The sequence below is a fragment of the Pezoporus wallicus genome, unplaced genomic scaffold (genome assembly GCF_028554395.1).
Source record: "Pezoporus wallicus isolate ANWC-B61680 ecotype Strahan unplaced genomic scaffold, APGP_CSIRO_Pwel_v1 contig_10431, whole genome shotgun sequence".
NCBI classification, from domain to species: domain Eukaryota; kingdom Metazoa; phylum Chordata; class Aves; order Psittaciformes; family Psittacidae; genus Pezoporus; species Pezoporus wallicus.
This window is the reverse complement of record NW_026635891.1, coordinates 376,327-387,691: the sequence shown is the minus strand read 5'-3', so window position 1 is coordinate 387,691 and position 11,365 is coordinate 376,327. Positions and strand designations below refer to the sequence as shown.

General features: G+C 38.1%; 1 long non-coding RNA gene across 2 annotated transcripts in view; it reads right to left on the bottom strand.

The window, feature by feature from the left end:
• Nucleotides 1-4,454: 4,454 nt before the first annotated feature.
• The window catches only part of LOC130593371 (uncharacterized), a 33,578-nt gene continuing 26,667 nt past the window's right edge, over nt 4,455-11,365 (bottom strand). The window contains exon 4 of one of the 2 annotated variants that reach the window (XR_008970791.1): nt 4,455-5,617. This is a non-coding gene — a long non-coding RNA (uncharacterized LOC130593371). Of the gene's footprint in view, nt 5,618-9,657; nt 10,302-11,365 lie in introns of those variants that run through there. The other variant, XR_008970792.1, reaches the window with a different exon arrangement.

Below are 11,365 nucleotides of genomic sequence, written 5' to 3'. Positions count from 1 at the left end.
CTGAGCCTTTCCCATCTCTACCAGAACTTAAGCATAAAAAAATTCACCCCCATTTCCCATGGCAGCTTTGGCCTCAACTCCTTGTCACCATCTACATGTATCTACTTAGATCCAGAAAGCCCTAGGGATTTTTGAAAGTTTATTCTGGAAGAAAGAAAAGACTATGTGTTGCTTCCTTGTATTTTTGTTTTTCCCTGTGCACTTGCCTGGTTGCTTCTCATTCACTTACTACCCCTGGATTGAACTGGCTGCAAGTATAAAAGAGAAAAGAAATGCAGCTGACTATATTGGCAGGCATGGGTGAGACTGTGAAAGAGGGTTGATTGTTTAGTCAGCAAGGCTCAGATTCTTTAAACTTTGTCATTGTCCCCAAATGAAATGTGTCATACAATTCATAGCTGATTTGCTTACCCAGATTAAACACTAAAATCTTAAAGGAGGCTCTGAGATGAATTTACTTCCTCCGGAGAACCCATTCCCTTAGTACCCATTTGTTCAATGTATTTACTTTGCCCTTAGCCTGTCCCATCCCTCCTACCACTCTGTCACTATCAATTCCCCCTAGGCAACTTTGACCCATTGCTGGTAATACAATGACATTTAAATTGTAAAAAATGCATTAAGGTCTATCAGAGGACTGTGTTCATCTTCATATAAAACGTTAACTTTCCCTTTGCCTGTGGGAAAGGGAATACCTCAGAGCAATTTCTTGGGTCTCATAGTGGGGAAAAAAAAGCCAGAATGATATTTCCTCTGTGAAATGTTCCAAATTGCTGAAAGAAGTGTCCCTCAATGTCTAGAGTCCACAGAATTCCTATACCCACATGGAAAAATTATACTGAGGTATGTGCCCTGTTCACCTGAACTCTGGTCTATTATATTTTGCACCATCTTGCTCAAGTTTTGTGAGCAATATTATTCAGAAGGTTTTCTGAAGCCTTTTCTACTAACTGGCTTTTGTCAGAGGTGATGTCAGTCAGTACAAGATATGTGAATGTGTTGACAGAACAAAGATTTTGAGATGTTTATAGTTCCATATATATATAAATAAAAAATTTGACAGGGTTTGTTCTATTCCTGTTTTCGTTCCCTTGGTAGAGGCTGAAGGTGAGCTGAAATAGAAATTCTGGTTAGCTCTGCTTTATAAAAAACAAATGTCAGCTTGCAGAGTCCTCAAAGCTCATGGAGATGGGGACAGAGAAAAGGCAAAGGCAAGAATTAGTGCTACACCTAGCAGCAGGACTCATGAAAACCCACAGCATCCCTTCCTCCCTTTATCATCCCTCAGTTCTTTCGTTCCCCACTTAAAATTACAAAAAAAAGTAGGACCTATTATAAAAAATGTTATTGCTTTCTTACATTTTCATGTGACCTTTTTTTTTCTTTTAGCCTTTATAAGTGGTTGGCAAAATATATATAATATTTTGGTGAAAATAGAAATTTATGTTTTTCATTTATTTTCCATTTTATCACCTTTCCTTGTATAGGTCTTCTACTTGTCTCTTCCAATTTATCTCTGGAAAAGTAATGGGAGCAAGGTAGGGAATTATATGCATTTTAAAGGCTTATTTTCAAATAGTTTTCATTGAAACTTCAGTTTTAGTAAGAGGTTGAGCTTCCAAATGATCTTTCACAATGCCTAAATATAAAGAATCTCAACCAACTCTTTGGCTATATGTGTTAATACCATAGTAGTAATAGTATACAGCATAGACTGGTAGTACCTGGACCTGTTTTTTCCTGGGTTTTTTTGTTTGTTTGTTTTTATCTAAATATCAAAAAAAACCACCAAATCAGTACAATGCAGCTGAAATACTACATTTATTTTTTTATCCAGAGATACTTCAAATATTAGTGTATTTTTTGAGTGGCAGGAGTGAAAAGTAAAGTTACCTTACTGTTACCAATCTTGAGCTGAAAGTATTTCCTTAGAACTAGCCTGGTAATTGTCTTCAGTAATTGCAAGGCTGCTAGCTACTTGCTGTATTATCTAAAATCCTGGGTCATCCTCCTGTAACTTTGATCAGCACGGTTTTCTCTCTGACATGGTTTTCACATGTTTCTAAGTATTAGGTGGTCAGTGCTGCAAAGCCCAAAAGGTAGCACATTCTGTTATCTGCGTGCTATAAAATGTATCATGCAAAAGTTGTACATTAGCAAATTGTATCTTACAAATAAATTTTTAAAGCAACACCCTGGGCTTCAATGCTCCACAAATAATGCATTACAGATTCCCACTCTGCCTTGATTTGGTCTGTGCAGATAAAGAAGAAATACATAAGATTACTGACAGATCTTTTAATTTTGTGAGATGTAATCCATGTGACACATGGGTTTAGGTGCTATTATTTTGTTTCCTGCTTTACAGAGACTTCAGTTCTGAAATGTCAATTATCTACTGAATCAAGTGTACAGTACAGGAACTAGTAAACATAAAATAGCAAATGCATGCCATTGGTTTCCCTTCTCTTACAGATTTGGCCATTGGGGGAAACCTAGGTTAGTTTTCAAGATATTTATATGAATGTTGATATTACTGGGAACCACAGTTAATTCCATTGCTTACATTGAGTATTATATATTAATTTTTACACTGATGATTAATAAAAGCAGAGTCTTCTGTATGCTAAAAAACCTACATCAGTTGTATAATTCTACCCTAGAAAAAGTCTCTGCTGTTGGAAATAGACTAACACCTCACCTCTGTGATTTGGGCCTGAAAAGCTGTGTGATTAGGTGTAATCTAAACTTGCAAAACTTCAGCAAGTGTTTGGTTGTACATACTTTGAGTCTTATGAACTTCAGTGATTAGCACAGTGCAAAGCAAATATAACAATTTTTGCAGAACAAAAGGAGTGAATACAATGTGCAACAGATACATAAAAATGAAAGTACTAGTTCAGCAAGAACCGCTAGAAACCACCTTAAATATAGGGTTATTTGGTCTTACAGTTTGTGTTGAGAATGATTCCAAAGAACTGCCTTAAGCCTAGTGTTTTCATGCTTTTCATGATAGTCCTTGTAACATGGGCTAGGACATTCCAGTCCCTTCTCTGGTATATGTACAAGATAGCAGGCTGTACCTTCATTTAGCCGCATGAGTCGATTTGAAAACTAATAATTGAAGTGTTTGTGAGCAGAAGTACCTTTAAGGAGTTTGGGAGCTCTTCAGCAGATTACTGTAAAACATAGGATGCCATCATACTCACTGAAAAGGCCTTTATAGCCTTTAAATGTCCTATATGTAGCCTGACTTTCCTGGAAGGTAACTTTCTATATTAACAGAAGTATCTTGTTTCTTTTCCCCTGCTTGTTCAATAACCCCTTTGAATCATTGAAAAGCCTGTAGGTGATAAAAGTATTCCTTGAAATCATCTCAAACCGAATGTAGCCACAAGGTAAAATTCTTCCAAGAGCAAACATTGGTCATGCACGATTACTTTCTGAAGCACAAAATAGCTAGCTCAGACTTTATACCATCATTAAATAAATGGGAACTAACGAAAAGTCCTTTTTTCTTTCTCTGTCCTTATTACGCAGAATATGTTTTGACAATGTTTTCTGCATTAATGTGGACCCAACTCAACCTTGCTCTTATTCTGTATAATGATTTACAATAACAAAAAAAGGATACATAGTACTGCATTTTGGATTTCATAGCTTTTTGTCTCCACTTTGTTAAGCATGTATAGAACAAGTGAAGGGGATGGGAGGTAAGTCTCAGTGGCAACCAAGAGGAGCTCCTCTGTAGTAACATGAAAGGAATGCTGTATTGTAACATGACTTACCCTCACTGCTAGATCTGTCATGAGACACAAACTCTACACAACTTTACTCCTCATTATTAATAAGAATAGACCACCTTCTATTTACCATGGACAACACTCTGCTAACATTAACCATCTTAAATTCGACCTTGCTCTCACATAAATTCAATGAAACCCATTGCAGAGTGTTATCTGATATAACTGATTTCTGAGTTGTCTCAAGAAGCCATTTCTGAGGGCAGGCAGCTCACGCTGTTTCTTACCAGAATATACAAAAGTCTTTGGAAACAATGGCAACTAATGATAGCCTGTACTGCTACTGCTTTTCCTTTCAGTGCTGGCACTGTGATCCATTATACCATTGTGTGAATAAGAGCAAATGGGTGCATGTTTAAAAAAGGAAAATGTTGATAAAGGCATTGCTCTTTATTCATCTTACCCTGGTGCTCAGCACAGATTTACTTAGTAGTTCAGTGAGCGTTAGCCTCTCCTTCCTGTTCAGCAGTCAGTTCATCCTTTCTGCCTACATCATATTACAGCCCCAAAGCCCTGCTGCTCTCCCTGTCTCCATAATAACTACATCCCCCCCGCCCCAGTCAATCACTGCTCTCCACAGTCAGTCCCTTTGAAGTTAATTAACCCCACTCCTGACAGAAGATTCTACTGAAAATGAAAAAAAAAAAAAGGTACAAAGTTCAAAAAATATAAGGTGTCTGACTCAGTGGTCACAGGGAATGGAGACAAATGCTAATATGTAAACCCGTAGTAACTGGAGCATTAATCAAATGATGTAAGGTCACCATTCCCCTTTAAGACTGACCACAAAGCAATGAACAACAATGCATCATCTTCCACATGTAAAAATGAAGAAATAAGACTGAAATCCAGATTCTGATTTGACTCTCACCCTTTTGATCAGAGATTAGTAGTCCTATGCTTCACTGAAATCTGAAATTGAGCTCTAAAAAGGAAGTACGGCACTTCAGAGATGAAACGGTTATCAATATTGCCCTTCTGTGCATTCAGCATTTTAAAAAGAGTATCTTTACCCCCTCAAATAAGAATAGGTAAACATTCAAATAGTTATTATAGCCACTTATTATTCATTTTGGAGTGCGTTCTTATAATCCATTTGGCAGAACAAAGAGGTGTTTATTGGAGAGAAATTGCCTTTCTTAGGCATACTGTCACTGAGCCCATCTGACATAGACAAGCTCAGATAGGAGAGAGGTCAAAGGATGAAAAAGTTGGAAAATTCCTTCCTTGTGTCCGTTATAAGGAAGTAAGCTATTTACCAAGCGAGTGTGAAGTTACTTGCTACTTATGCAAGCAATGAGCAGAGGAAGAAACACTGACTGAGCCATAATTTGTACCCTGCTCTGACTGTATTGACTATTTCACTGTACACTCAGGATCAAAGCAGCCTGGTGTCACCCAGCAGCTAGCTTAACTGCATAGGCAGGGGAAATGCTGGAATGCATCACATCCACTCTTCCTTCTGACTGTGAGATGAACTGTAATCTTGAGAGTAAGACTGCTATGAAGCTCCATTTCAAAGTCAAGTTATAAAATCTAGAAACATTCCATTCCCAGCATGACACTAATGGAATATCTCAGTGGTGAGTGGTTGTTTGAGAGCTGGTATATGAAAGAGCATAGATACAAGTGATACTTCTGCGCTGCAAACTTCCAGGAAAATGATGAATTCACTGTAGTTTCTCTTATGATGATTAGCTGTGAGTGGAATGTGCAGGTCAATTTTGCTTGTTGAAAATACTCATGACATTACAGGGGGTGGGAGGGGAGCAGGAGGCTGTCCCATGTTTCCTTCTTTGTGTTTTCCTTTGAAGCTGAAGATACCACAATATGAGAAGTCATCTCAGAAAGTAAGTCACTTGGGTTAGACGCCATTGTCACTGTGTTTGTACAGAACATGTCAGGGCTCCTGGGTCTGGGAGCATCTCAGCTGTCACTAAACAAATTCTTTGTGGGGGGCTGCGGTGCCAAGCATGTGGTTGCCTTATCTTTGCACAAAGAACTGTTGTTTAAGGCAACTAGCTCTATCCAAGACAACATCCGTAATGGCTTACTAGCTTCTTTAACACTGAAGTCTCTGACTGCTGTGCCAAGCCTTTCGTCTGACCGTTGACTTGCTTTCAGTCCCCTGTCTCTGGATGCTAATGTATGGGTAACAGCCCCTCCAGAGGCTGAGTTACCACTCCTGGACCTCTTTACCATACCTAGACATATTCATCTGATCTATTGAAATGCAACTGAATTAAAACCAAAGACTTCCATTAATTTACTAGAAAGAAAATCTAGTGAACAGGTTTTGCACTCTTGTTATACAGCCACATGGTTTTCTGTACAGAATAGTGTTCTAATCTCATTTTTTCATATGGCCCTCGACAGACTTTGTATCCAGACTGAAAGAAAAATACTCGTAAATCTTACTAGACACCAATGTGATCTGAGGTATTCCACATTATAAAATTAGAGTGCCTGTGCATTAACTTTGGGAAGTAAACTGACAATGGGATAAAGGAAATATTTTCCATAGTGAATTACTGTAAATCTGATTTTTCATTTCTTTCTTGGAAGATCACCATAGTAGATCAAATGACCTATGATCCAGAAAAAACATTTCTTCTCCCCTCCCCTTCATGACTAGGAGTAGAATTTTCATGAGAAGACTATATATGCAATTGTATTCTGCTGTATTTTGATTCACCTTTGGATAAAGATGGGTTTCTTCCCTCAAGGAGGAACCCAGTCACTTCATGGCCATGACTTCTACTATATTCTAGCTTGGACAGCTTAGATCTATTAAACTGTGAAATAACTTGTCCTTATATTATGCAACCTTGATAATTCTCTGTATGGCATTACTCACGGATGTTCAGGGTGGAAGCATCATCTCTAGGAAAAGAAAGTAGGAAGCTGAATGTGCTACCAGAACTCTAAAATAAGAGGGAGGAGGGAAAAACCCAGAGGTTCATGTATCTTTGGAAAGTGCGAAATAAGAAAACTGAAAAAAATTCTTTGAAAACAGAAGTGTCTTTGAATAGACTGTGATATTTTTGAAAAGCAAATCCCAGCTGTTTGTGGAATGTTCTGTCATGCCATTGAGCATTTCATGCCTGCACACAATTTTTTTCCACTGTCTAGACTCAGTAAGAAATCTAGTTTGTATATATACTTATACACATTCTCACACATTATGGGGATGTCAGAAGTGATGCACAGTTAAAGATGGTTGGTTGAAATGTACAGTTAGCGTATTACTAAAATCCCTTTTCTTCACACTTCAGTGACTGAATCTGGGATCCAACTTTGACAATCTAACTCTTTAGAAGAAAATTTAATTCTGGCTTTGCTTTTGGCAAGTAACTTACTGTCTTGCAGGGGAAATCTCCTCCGTCTCGTTCTTTGTTTACAAGCTGAATTAAAACTTTTTCAGAATGAGTGGATTTAATTTTTTTTAAGACATTTGTAGGAGATACATGGTCCTTTCCACAGCCAAAAGCAAATGAAGCAGATCACAAAAATGTCAATGTTCTGTGCCTCAGGATTTCTTCTGAGTATTGTGCTGTTCTGGGAAAGGGTATGTGTGAATGTGTCTGTGCTGACGACACACGGAAGAGTAAGGCAGATGTTTTTGCACAGTCTGAGCAACACCTGGGTTTGACCTGAACAACAGACTAGAGAAATATGCTCTTGAGGTAACATGGAAAGTGAACAAAGTTTGGAGATGTCAACCTAAAAACGAGCCTCACATTTTTTATAAACAAACAGAAATGCAACAGTTTACTAATTTTTTGCTGCTCAACCAGAATACACCCTAAAACATTAAATATTGATTCTGCTAGCTGGGTCAAAAGAGATACTATAGCCCATATCCTTCCAGGCATTCGCCAGCAAAAATAGTATCTTCTCTTCCTGCTCTGCTGTTGATAGTCTAATAATATCTTGAACATAGTCCAATTCTGACATTTTAAATGTGAACAGATTTAGATTCTGTTTTTCAGAACACATTATAGTGAATCACGCAGAGATCAAACACTAAGGCTGCTCCAATCTCCACTTACTTTTATTTTACCTTATTTTATACCTCCATTTTAGGCCAAGACATAGGATAAACAGCAAAGAGAATGAATGTTAGTGCTTAGAGTGACTGGAAGATGAAAAGTGGGCATGGTTTTTATAGGTTGTTGAAATTTCATGGAACAAAAGTTAAATAGCAGAGACTTTAAGATGTGTGTGAAGCAAAGTAAGATTGGTATTTGAGTTGAGCCTCCAGCTAAAGTAGCTTCCACTTCTTCAAGGAGAAATATCTGTATGATTCCTTCCCTATCTCTCCCCTGGATATTAGCTGGGCATTCCTGAGTGCAAAAATGCCAATGGACATATCCAGAGCTCAAGGTCCTTCCTGAACTTCATACTATTCTTTTTCAGTGGCAATAACATATTCTTTAAAATTGTTTAGATGACAAATGATATTGTCTCAGGTGGTTCTGTAGAAGATAATTTTTTAACATCTACAATATTTTTTCATTTCCTCAATAGCTCAGATACAGATTGTTTTGACTGTCTTTCTGCAAAATACTGAGAGCATTACAGCAGGTAAAATACAAATTTGATGGGCAAAACATTTTAAAAGAATACAGTTTGCCTCTCCTGCATCACACACTGTTGTTAGCAATTATAAATACCAACTCCAAACACTGAAAAGTTTTCAAGGAATTTGACAGTTTAGAAATGCTCATCCACAAAAAAGAAGCATAAATTTTTTTAAATGACTGATTAAGACTGATATGGAAATACCTGGTCCTGATTATTTTTGCTTATGAGCGCTGGGACTGTGACAGATGCACTCAACCCCTTAACAAAAATAACTTGGAACACCCATCATGCAATTAACTCATGCATAGTAGATGGCTTTTCCAAGACTCATTTTTCAAGGATCAAAGAAAGTTGTGGGTACAAGGAATCTCATGCATACCTTTCCCAGCGCATGGAATTTGATTACAAGCCAACCACTTTATTTCCATAACTATGATGCCTAAATAAGCTTTTTTTGAGCACCCCCTGCTAAGCAGCATGGCTGCATGGTGGTGATCTCCCTTTAAGCTGGGACACCTCTCAAGGTTGTTCCTCAAGGCACAGACCTTTCACCAGTGGCAGATACATGGTAACTGATAGTGTGCATAACCTATTATTGTAGTAACTTTGATCTTTGTCTTGGTAAGTTTAACTCTGCTTTGGTACTTCTGCATCAGGTGTCTGTGTGGTACAGCAAAAGAGTGAACCTTGCCACTGAAGTTTGTTAAGCCGCACTTTTACAACATGTTTCAATAAAAACTGCTTTGATAGTGGTTCTTTAAGGGAACCAAATGGAGCATTTGTGTTTGAAACCTTACTTTGTCAATTGAGGGGTGTTGAGACCTTAGTTCAATAAATTCCCTGCTGTGAGAAGCCGATGTCCTGAGCCTTTCTTGAATCACCCACGCTGCTCTGCTGAGAGCATGTGCCTAAATATCTTGCTAGACCATGGCCCATGGGCCATTTTGGTTTTATTTAAATGGTACTTATGGTGTTAACATCCACTACTTAATTACCAAGGTATTTAATTACCAAGGTAATTAAGTGGTTTATGAGTAAATTAATATTGCTGTAGAAAAGAAAAAACACAAATGTATATGCTAAACATCAGCAGTAATATCATACTTGACTATTTTTAGTTTGGTGAATGCTAAAGTGGGAGTGAAAAGAAGTAATTGTCTTCTGGAGGAGGACTTCCATTTCATATGGCAAATAAATAATTCTACATCAATCCTCCCCATCATCCCCATCACTTCAACACAGCCTCCATTTCTGTTTTAGACCTGAAGTCCTGATGAACAGAATAAATGGTGTTGTGGAAATGGTGTAAGTACTGTGACCTCCCTCCTCATTACAAATTAGGTAGTGAGGTACTTCAACATGGTAAATGGACTTTGTGCCTTCTGCAAAGTCATGATCTTACTCTTAATGCTTTGGTAGTCCAATTAATGTAAATATACAAGTCTGAATAATTGCTTTGGGGTCATCTTAATTAAAAGTTAAATTTTTAAATTGGAAGAGAGATCAATTAAGATATACCCTCAACCATTCACTAAATCCCATCCCTTACATTTTATGAAGAATTATTCCATCTCTACTCAAGTGCAGGTAAGAATACTAATTCCACCTCACTCTTCCATTCTGCCAGTGGTAATGCTATAAAGAAAAATCTTCCTTTCCCATACATCTAAATCACATGGAAACCCTGTCATCTGGCTCCCTGTTTTTCCCATATAGGGATGAACTATGGAAGAAATGGCTGTCACTACTATGACTCCCTCTCTGGAAGAACAGAGGAAGAGCAGAGGGAGCACTGCCCCAAGCTGGAAAGACCAAAACACAGACCAGCCCTCTCAGAGGAGCACTGGACAAGACCAAGCTTGAGGAAGAGAAGCTGCAGACTTGTAGCTTTGGTAAGATGCCTGGAAATTCCTGGGGTGGGGAATTATAGGGAAAATGTTTAGAGTGAGAGTTTTTAATTCACAACTTTTTGTTATCCAGAATACAAGAATTCTCATGAATTTTACAATCTGGGCACTATGAACTAGGTTAAGTACATCTGCACTGAGTTTTCAGGGGAAATTGAGAACTGGAAAAAAATTGGAAGGTGGCGTTTCCAACCAAGTGCCTCTGCCAGGTGTAAAAGTATTTACAGTCAACTCTTGGTGCTACTGCTCAGTTTCTGTTGATGTCTCATTGGATGGGAGTCCAATAGATCTCTTAGGACAAAGCCAGGCTGCTTTTGAGTATGCCCAGCACTTGTCCAGTCTGAGAAGAGGCACGCCACTACAAAACTGAGATTTCTTGATGAAAAACAAAATCTTAACTACCAACTGATGGGATATCAATTCCTTCTGTGGTACCAATCATGCAAAGAGTACTCAGAATAGTCTGGTATCAGAGTGATTAAATTTAGTTGAAGTGTTTGTGGAGTATAGAATAGTTAGAGATTTATTGCCAAATCACAGACTTCTTGATTAAACACTTGAACAAAACCTCAACATTTCCTCCTTCAAATAGGGATTCTGTCTTGTCTATTCAGTGTTAGGTTAAAAGCGTGCCTGGGGGTGCTGAGTTATACTTTAACAAACAGTATCTTGAAATCCAATTTACACAGGAGGTAGACCTGGAGCTGTGATCCCACTAGAACTCCACTGCCTTAGAGAAAGCTAGGAAAGCAGGCTGCCTTAGAGAAAACTAAGAAAGCAGATTAGCTGAGATTACCACTAGAATTTACAGATTCTTTCAATGTTTTCCTCAGAGAATAGCAGCCCCGGTACAATCTGCTGAGAGGGCAGCAGTGATATAAATACGCTCCTCCTGTTTCTCCTTCACCAAAAAGAACCCATTTATACCACAGCTGCATATAAAAATTCAGGTAAATTAGAAAGTAGGATTGAGGGGATTTTTGTATAACAGATTCAGACTTCTGTGTAACAGCTGAGAAATGGCAAGTGTACATAGTCTTTCTTTCTAACAAACCTGCCCATGCCCTG